This window comes from Portunus trituberculatus, chromosome 29 (assembly GCF_017591435.1).
Source record: "Portunus trituberculatus isolate SZX2019 chromosome 29, ASM1759143v1, whole genome shotgun sequence".
NCBI lineage: Eukaryota > Metazoa > Arthropoda > Malacostraca > Decapoda > Portunidae > Portunus > Portunus trituberculatus.
Window position 1 is genome coordinate 1463137 of NC_059283.1, and position 9548 is coordinate 1472684.

General features: G+C 42.1%; 1 long non-coding RNA gene across 1 annotated transcript in view; it reads left to right on the forward strand.

Annotated features, from left to right (window-relative positions):
* Positions 1 to 4953: 4953 nt before the first annotated feature.
* The window catches only part of LOC123510389, a 23996-nt gene continuing 19401 nt past the window's right edge, over positions 4954 to 9548 (forward strand). The window contains exons 1-2 of the long non-coding RNA XR_006676482.1: positions 4954 to 5133; positions 5277 to 5385. This is a non-coding gene — a long non-coding RNA (uncharacterized LOC123510389). The remainder of the gene's footprint in view (positions 5134 to 5276; positions 5386 to 9548) is intronic.

A 9548-nucleotide genomic window follows, 5' to 3' on the forward strand; every position in this document is an offset into this window, starting at 1 on the left:
CCGGTGCCTTCCTTCCAGGTCAGTGCATCAATGTTTACCTACACTTCCTTGTGTTTCCAGACCCAGAGAATGAAGTAAACTCAGAATTAACCACCCAAATAGATGAATAACCCCAAAATGTCTTTAAGTAAGGCAATTGTTATATCCCCGTTCAGACCGTCCACCAGAACACCAGTGGAGCCAGACCAACATCCACACTCCCTCTTTCCCGTTTCAACTCGTCAACATTGCCTTCAATTTTCAGCGTTTCCCTTGAATTTCCAGCTGTTCTCCACCTGAAATACATAACCTAGTGTGAAAGGAGAAAGAAATGTGGAGTGGAATTATTGTGTTACGGAATGTAGTAGTAGTGATGGTGGGGTGGTGGTGGCGGTGGGGTGGTAGTAGTAGCAGTAGCAGCAGCACTATTTATTGTGTGTGTGTGTGTGTGTGTGTGTGTGTGTGTGTGTGTGTGTGTGTGTGTGATTCATCTACGGTCATCTGGTGGTCGCCCAGCCAGCCGCCAACTTCAGGAGGGCTTAGAGCTCATAATGACCGATCTTTGTGATATACTACTACTACTACAACTACTGCTACTAGTGATGATGATAATAATAATGATAATAATAATAATACGATCTTTTTTTTTTTTTTTTTTTTTTTTTTGTGTGTGTGTGTGTGTGTGTGTGTGTGTATTACGTTGTATATACTATCTTGAATGGATGAGAGAGAGAGATAGAGAGAGAGAGAGAGAGAGAGAGAGAGAGAGAGAGAGAGAGAGAGAGAGGGGAAGTTCGATGGAGGTGATAAAAGGTGGGGTATGAAAAATATAGAAACAAGAAGGGAGTGGGAATGAGGGAGGCGGACATGAAGTGAGGTTGAGAAAGGTTTAGTTTGATAATACATCACAAATTCTGGCCGATGATATTCACTAATTAGAACCTCTTGAGTTGACATATCGCTCTGGGTAACAGTAAGGGTAGAGAGGCGGCTTGAAGTGGGGGAGCCGTCTGTAAGATACCAGATATCAGTAATTTGAGAGAAGTGGGAAGTGTCCTTTTTGTTCATGCACTTCACGATTTGAAAGTAAGATCATATAGGTAAATTGTATGTGTGTTTATGATGAATGTACACCGATAGATTCATATAAAGGTCATTCAGTTTGTGTATTCCTTGACTTGGAACCAGCGAGGCGTGTGGTGGTGACTCTGCATGTGAAACTACGGTTATTTTTCGCGATGATCTTGTTAATCAGGACAGAGCCGTGCAGTGCCTGTGTCTGTATAAGCAAAGGAAAACAATGATTAGAAAACTCAAAGACGAGATTAAAATTGAATCCGGGAAACAAGGAAATGCTGAAAAAAGGAAGATATATATTGCACAAGAGATAAACACACGGTGACTTCCATAAGGGCAATAAACAACAGCTGGCGTACTTGCCCACCGTGTGCCGTGACCTACCACTGAGTGACAGGCCGTATCAGTGCAGCTTTGACATGGTCCTGCTGTGTACTGGTTCACCCACCCTCCAGATCCTTTGTGTCGCCAAGTGAAAAGCGTATCAGGGACTTGTAAAGGCAGAAGTACCATTTACAAGATATAAGGGGACTATCTATCTATCTTTCTATCTATCTATTTGTCTATCTGTCTATCATCTCTATTTATCTATATATCTATCTCTGTCTCTCTATTTATGACGTTTTGATTTGTTTCTTTTTGAGTGTTTGGTGAAGCGAAGGACGAGCTGGTGAAAGAGAAAAAAAAAAGAAGAATGCAGGTTCTCCCCTTCCCCTTCCCCTGCTTCCCCTGTTTCCTTTGCTTCCTTTGCTTCCCTCTCTGTCTCGTATTTCCTCTTGTCCCCCTGTGCATTTTCTCGTTCCCTTACCCTTTTCACATTTTTCCTCTTTATTCGCCTCTCTGGATTTTCTCTTTTGCTTTCCTCCATCACCTCTCTCTCTCTCTCTCTCTCTCTCTCTCTCTCTCTCTCTCTCTCTCTCTCTCTCTCTCTCTCTCTCTCTCTCTCTCTCTCTCTGACTGACTTAAAACATACATTTCTGATTTGGTTTGCCTTTCTTTGCGTCTCTCCAAAACTACTATTTTTTTTTTTCCCACAGCGAACTCCAGATTTCTTTACCTTTGCTCCGGAAATATAACTTTGTATGTGTTTTTCGTTAGTTTCAGGTTTTTTCCTCAACAAACTCCAGATTTTCTTACCTCTGCTCCTGAAATATTACTTTTTAATGTGTTTTTCGGTAGTTTCATTTTCCGAAATCTGCAAATCCTCTCCCTCTTCAGAAATTCGAGATGTATTTAGTGAGAAACGGGTGAAATGTGTTTTAAAATGCGTAACTCCATCAGTGGCGCTCATCAGAGGCGAAAAGGTCATTGGAAGAATATTTTACTTTTCATTTAGTCTTTTCATTGACGAGAAATTGAACTGAAACAAGCGGAGCAAAGTTCTCTAAGCTGAATTTATATTTTTAAATTTTTCTTTCTTCTTTCTTTTGTTCTTTTGTTCTTTCTTTAGTTCCTCATTTTCCTTCTTTCTTTCCTTCTTTTTCTTTCTTTCTTCCTTTTCCTTTCTTTTTCTTTTTTCCTTCCTTCCTTCCTTCCTTCCTTCCTTCCTTCCTTCCTTCCTTCCTTCTCTCTCTCTCTCTCTCTCTCTCTCTCTCTCTCTCTCTCTCTCTCTCTCTCTCTCTCTCTCTCTCTCTCTCTCTCTCTCTCTCTCTCTCTCTCTCTCTCTCTCTCTATCCATCTTCCTTCCTTCCTTCCTTCGTATTTCTATTCATTAAGCAAAATCTTTATATATTTATTTTTTTTCATTATTTCATTACTAAAAGGAAATAGGAGAGGAGGCGAGGAGGGCTGAGGTATGTGTCTCAGATGCACTCGAGTGACTTTTGAGAGAGAGAGAGAGAGAGAGAGAGAGAGAGAGAGAGAGAGAGAGAGACCTTATTTCTTTTTATTAGCAAGATCTTTATTTTTATTTATTTTTTATTACTTCATTACAACTTATGATGCACAGATGGACTAATTTGCTGTGTTTTCATTTTAACTCTTCATTATACTCTTCATTATACTAAGAATTCATATAGACGTAGATAAACGGAAGAAGTAACCCTATTTTTATCATCATACAAGGAATTTTGATTTGTTTTTATCATTGTACAAGAAGTTTTTATTTTTCTTATCATCGTACAAAAATTTTTATCTTTCATCATACAAGGAAATTTTTTTTATATTTTTTATTATCGTACGTTATTATTATTTTTTTTTTATCATCGTACAAGGTTTTAATTTTTTTTTTTATCATACAAACAATTTCTATCATCATCATACAAACAATTTCTTATCTTTCATCATACAAACAATTATTATTTTTATTTTTTTTATCATACAAACAATTTTTATCTTTTATACAAGCATTTTTTTTTATCTATCATTATACAAGCAATTTTTATCTTTCATCATCATACAAGCAATTTTTATCTTATCATCACACAAGCAATATTTACTTTAGCGACCTCCGAGCTTAAACACAGATGAAGCAATTTCGTGCATTACCCAGAAATCATTACCCGCTGTTGTAGGCAATGTCGAAAATGGTCAAAATGTTTGTTACCTTTAATAAGCAGGCTATCTAAATGCGCATTGCCTAATTACATTTCTGCCACTTGGATAATGAGAGTGGCATTGTTGCTATTATCACCGCGTTGAGAGAGAGAGAGAGAGAGAGAGAGAGAGAGAGAGAGAGAGAGAGAGAATTTTACACGTACTCTTTAAACCAAGGGAATTAGTACCTACCAGTATAGGAATGTCATCTCTGGGAGGGGGTTGCTAGGCTGGCGAGGCTGCGTAGGGCGGTGTGTTGTGGTGTTGTATGATACTGTATGGTGGTGGTGGTGGTAGTGGTTGGTGGTGGTATATTGTGTGTGTGTTGTGGCGTGTGGTGGTGTCTGGTGGTGGTGATGTGCGTGGTAGTCTGATACTGTGGCATTGGTGGTGATGGTTGTGGTGTCTGTGCATGTCAGAGAGAGAGAGAGAGAGAGGAAGAAGGTAGGCCTATGATACACGTGAGAGGAAATTTTAACTAACAAGAGCTGGCATGGGAGTAGGTTGACATATGCCACTTTAGTTAGAATCATAAACAGGAAAACTGCTTCATTAATTCAGTGCAAAATATCGAAGTCTGCCCTTCACCTGAGCTTGCCTGGAAGATAATCAATCCTTCGGTACTGGAACGCATTTTTTACCTTGAGATTTGTGTGCGATTAGACCATTGTATTGACATTAAGAAGGGTCTATGGAGGTCAGAAGATTAATGGCAACAGTCTTTACTATTTCAGCTCCTTCAATACTGGGACACAATTTTACCTCGAGATTTGTGTACGATTAAACCATTTTATTGACATTAGGGAGAGTCTGTGGAGGTCAGAAGATTAATGGCCACAGTCTTCATTATTTCAGTCCCCCACATAAGTTTCTGAAGCTGTATAAAATTACCAGATAGTAAGCAGAAGGAATATGGAAAAGGTTAACTATTCACACATTTCTCCTGGTTAAGGAGACGCTGTTATATTCCTGTAAGGCTTGAGTGCTGCTACGCTTGTCCTGAACGGTCTGAGATCCACGAAGCAGTGTCTCGGAAGTGTTTAAATACACGTTCGAAGCACCATTGTCCCGAACTAGGTAAAGGTAATACAAGGAAGTCTCAGCTCTCACCTGCCGCTCAGATTATTAGGACATCATATTAAGGAAGTGGCTGAAGCTTAGTTTGTGCTTCAGTCCCCCTTAGCTGGCACTACGTAGACATTATATTCTCTTTACTTCAGTACTAAATACCTCTAACCATGGTTCGGGAAGGTGTTCGAATGTGTGGTGTGGAGCCTCACTGCTTCGAACACGTATTCCGATTCCGAGTCAGGATTGGTAAGGAACAGACCACTGAGACTGAGACCAGTTAATCTTGGCGTGGACGGTGCACTGGAGACACGATACGTCCCACAGGCATCCAGACCAGAAGTACACGAACAAACTCAAGTGAGACGCATGGAGAGACATTAGTGTTGTCGTCCGTGTTAGTGTTGTACCCTGACTTCAGAAACGCCTCCTCTCACTACGCCAGTTTTCCAAGGCCACAGAGACAACTAGCAGGTTTTTCAAGACAGTTTCTCCTTTTTATAAACTAGAAATCTTGCCAATCTATCACCAGAACCATAAAAATTCTCTTAAAAACACGTGTATCTTCAACTGGAGCCTTTGGAAAGCAGTGATGGTGAGAGACCTATGCGTTTCAGAATACTGGCCACTGTGTTTCATTACGTGGACCGAGATGATGCTGTGATGTAGTGGAGTGACTGCCCTGCTGCTACAAACACACTGCATGTCACCTTCGATGATATTCAGGTATGTGGCACCATCATTTATTTCACCAAACGTATTAAAAATTGTTTGCCATGCTCTAAAAATGACCAATTCTGTTTCAGGTTGTGATCCTTTGTTTTCTTCTGTTCTGTGTTGTTAAGGAATATTTTGTGCTATAGTTATGTTAGAAACTCATGGTTCCTTTGTATTCCTTTGCCCTTTACTGAGTATTTTAAGTAGGCTTCGTATTTACTTAAGTTACCATGCAAAGTAATTTTCTGTTTTTCAATACTCGAAGAAAAGAAAACCAGTCTTATAAGGGCTAACTTAAAGGTATCTCGTCTCTCCCGGGAACTCATTTAAGAAAAGTATCATGCATCAAGGCTAGAAAGTAAGAAAGTAGTGTTATTGCCGCCATGAATCACCTTTGTTTTATAGGATGCCTGCTGGAAGAGAGAGAGAGAGAGAGAGAGAGAGAGAGAGAGAGAGAGAGAGAGAGAGGGCTAGCGGCGTGACTTCCAACATCATTTCTGAACGAATCTTATTTTCTTTCGATCAGTATTTTTTAAAGTTCGTTGAAAATTACTATGTGGGCTGAGGAGGAGGAGGAGGAAGAAGAAGATAAGGAGGAGGAAGAGGAGAAGAAGAAGAAGAGGAAGAGGAAGAAGAAGGGGCTGGTACACGAGGCAAGGAGGGCACGGAGGCAGGAGAAAGAGGGTAAATGAATGGCCGTATCAGCAGGAGTATTAAAGAAATGAATGTTGGCGTGTCTGAGTAAGGGAAGGCAAAGGGACGTTTTCTTTACGTTGGTGATTGGCTTAAGTGATTTGGATGATGTTATCTCGTTGAGTTTAAGTGTGTGTGTGTGTGTGTGTGTGTTTCTTTTTTCTACTTACATGCTTCTCTCTCTCTCTCTCTCTCTCTCTCTCTCTCTCTCTCTCTCTCTCTCTCTCTCTCTCTCTCTCTCTCTCTCTCTCTCTCTCTCTCTCTCTCTCTCTCTCTCTCTCAATACCACCAGCACACACACACACACACACACACACACCATCATGAACCTCGGCCGCTCAAGCTTTCTCCAAATCCGTTCGCTCACTTGCAACTTTTACCTGAGCGAGTGTGCGATGTGTTGAGGGTGTGTGAGGACGCAACGAGAGGCTTCACCGTCTATCTGGAGCATAAGGACTGCCCTATGCGCCTCCCTCGTGCCCTGGAAAGTGGCGCCGTGACGGGAGGACCAGTTGAAGGGAGCCTCGTGGTCGTGATGTGGTGATGGTCGTGATGGGATCGTTCTAGGAGTGGAAAGAGACTCAGGAGTGTTCCGGATGAGCAAGCGAGCTGGTGAGATGATGGTGATGCAAAATGATGAGGCAGTGTTGCTATGAAGGGAAGGTCGCGGTGATGTGAAATGAATGTTGCAAATGTAGACAAGGGTGCAAGAAAACAGGAAAAGTGAGCGAGTGAGAGAGAGAGAGAGAGAGAAAGAGAAAGAGAGTTAAGAGAGAGAGTGAATATAAAAAAGAATCAAAACTGGTTGTGAAATATTGGTATCACTTTTTAAATCTGATAATATTGTGAGTCTTTCAGTGCGTCAGTGTTTGTGGTGTTTCTGAGGAGAAGAGGAAAGAAGAGTGGTTTATTAATGCAATTCTAAGTGTTACGGGGCTTGAGTTTCGTCCTGAGAAGCAATGAAAGTGAAGTAGAGCGGTGTGGACTCGTGGAGGAGGTGGCTGCGGTGGACTGAGTGATGAAGCGTGCCCACGTGTAGCTGTGCGAGGCGGTGGAGGCGGCGTTGGTGTTGATGTTGACGTGGAGAAAGTGAGTTACCCAGGACAGGTGGGGCCCTTTGGTAGTGGTGGTGGTGGTGGTGCCGTGAAGTGCAGGGAAAGGGGGCACTGTAAGGATTCATCTCCCTCACGAATCACAGGTAAGATGTGGTGCGATAAGTAATCAGTTTTCGTTATCAGTTTGCACGAAAGTAGGGAGAGAAAAGTAGGTTTAGGAAAAGGACTCATTAATTTTCCTCAAGTTATTGGTGTGATCATGTGCTGACTTATTCATCAGGTGTATTCAGGTGTGCTGTCACCTTGTCATATAGTACCACAAGGTCACATGCCAAAGAAAATAGTCATGAATTTAGGTGTATAATCTCACCTTGCCATAAATTACAGGTAACATCACGTGCTCAATTAATCCGGTGTGTTTTGTCACCTTGCCCGCAGGTGAGTGGCAGGTACTGAGCAGAGGGTGGCAGTAGAAGCGTTGCGCGGGAAGTCTCGTCTCACCCTTGCCCCGTAACATTATTCCGTAACAGCGCAAGGCCCATATACGGAGAGTGAGACTGCCGCGCCGCATGCTGGGTGTGCGGGGGTTTTACGGGTCACTGCTCCTCCATGCTACAGTCAGGTGTGTGATGATGAAGGTGACTGATGCTAGAAGTAGTGCTAGGAGCCGTGTGTTGGTGAGCGGATGGAGAGAGGAAAACAGGCAGAGTTGAGTGGGATGGTTGGAACTGGGAGGGAGAGGGCGGAGATGGATGGGAGAGGATAGGAGATAGGAGTCGTGTGTTGGTGAGCGGAGAGGGTGGATGACTAGTACACTAACTGACTGACTGATGTGATTTTAGACTACAACTGGGAATAGGACGTAAAATAGGAAAATCTGGAGGAATTTAGGATGTTACATGTATGAATGGCGTCAGAAGTCAGAATGTTGTAAGAGGTGATGATGAAAAGATAGAGAAAAGTATGGAGCGGAAAAAGTGCCATACATTTAAGTTAAGTATTACCATCAAAACGTTATGTGAGTTGGGTAACCTCCCTTCAGCATCTCAAACCCCTCATTACTCTTTCTTCATTCCCTCCTTCACTTCCCCTTTCATTCTTCTCTCCTCCCTTACCTCCTTTCCCTTCATACCATAGAAACGTCATGTCAGTTGGGTAACCTCCTTCAGGATCTCAAACCCTCTTATTCTCCTTCATTCCTTCCTTCACTTCCCCTTTCATCCTTCTCTCCTCCCTTACCTCCATACCTCCCCATCACGCCTCCCCGTCACTCCCTCTCCCGTTAGTGGTAATGCCTGTCTTAGCAAAAACCAGCTGGTAACACGGAAGAAGCTTTCACGCCCTTCCCTGAGGCGGAGCAGGCCGGGCAAGGGGCTGGCGGGACCTAAACTCACCAAAACAGAGAAAGCCAGTGAATGGAGTAGAGACGAAGGCGGGGTGGGAGTGGAGGGGACCGGGGAGGGCTGGAGGGGGCCGGGCAAGTGGATGGGGCGCGCAGCAAGGTGAGAGTGTACCTGGGTGCGGCTGTGTGTGGATGTAGATGAATTGTGTATGATTTAGATGAAAGTCAGAAATTTGGAAGGTGGATACTGGTGTGGGTTGTGGATAGAAGTGGTGGGGAATGTGGATAAGGATGTGTGTGTGTGTGTGTTTTCGAGGAGTGAGAGGAATTGAGGTGAACTTTGAGGTACATTCTAGGAGTTAGTTGGATGTTGGATGTTGTTTGTGGAGAAGTGGAAGGGATGTGGATAAGGATCTGGGTGTGTTTTTAGGGTACTGAGATGAGTGTGGATGAGGTAAACATTAAGGTGGATTCTATGTGGAGTTTGATTTAGTTATTCATGGGTCGAGTGGATGAAGAGGGGAATAATGAAAGGGATAGTAAATAGATGGATGAAGGAAGGTATGATAAAGAAACACTTGATGATCGATAAATAGATAAATATACGAATTCTTATAACTGGGGAAAGAAAATGGAAAAAAAAGAAAGCAAGAAATAAAAGAAAAGAAATCACGAGACTGAATCCTAAAGAAATAAATACGAAAAAAATAAAAAAAAAACAAGTCGATAAATAAATAAATATACGAAAGTTCTTTTAACTGAAAAAAAAAAAAGAAAAAGAAAAAGCAGAAGAAATAAAATAAAAACAAATCACATGAGAACCACAAAAACACATACAAAAAAAGAAAAGACAAAAAAGGGAAAAAATCAAATACCCCTCGTTTGAATGTAATTAGAAGGTGTATTAGGGAAGGTAATTAATGGCTTACAACCTTTTAATAATCCTGCATTCTTACTAAGCTTCTAATCAATGCAGCAGGTTCAGGGAAGGGAGGAGGAGGATTAGAAATGGGGCTGGGGCAGAGGTGATGGGAAAAGATGCGCTGGTGTTCATGAATTTAGGATTTACATAATGAGTTTTT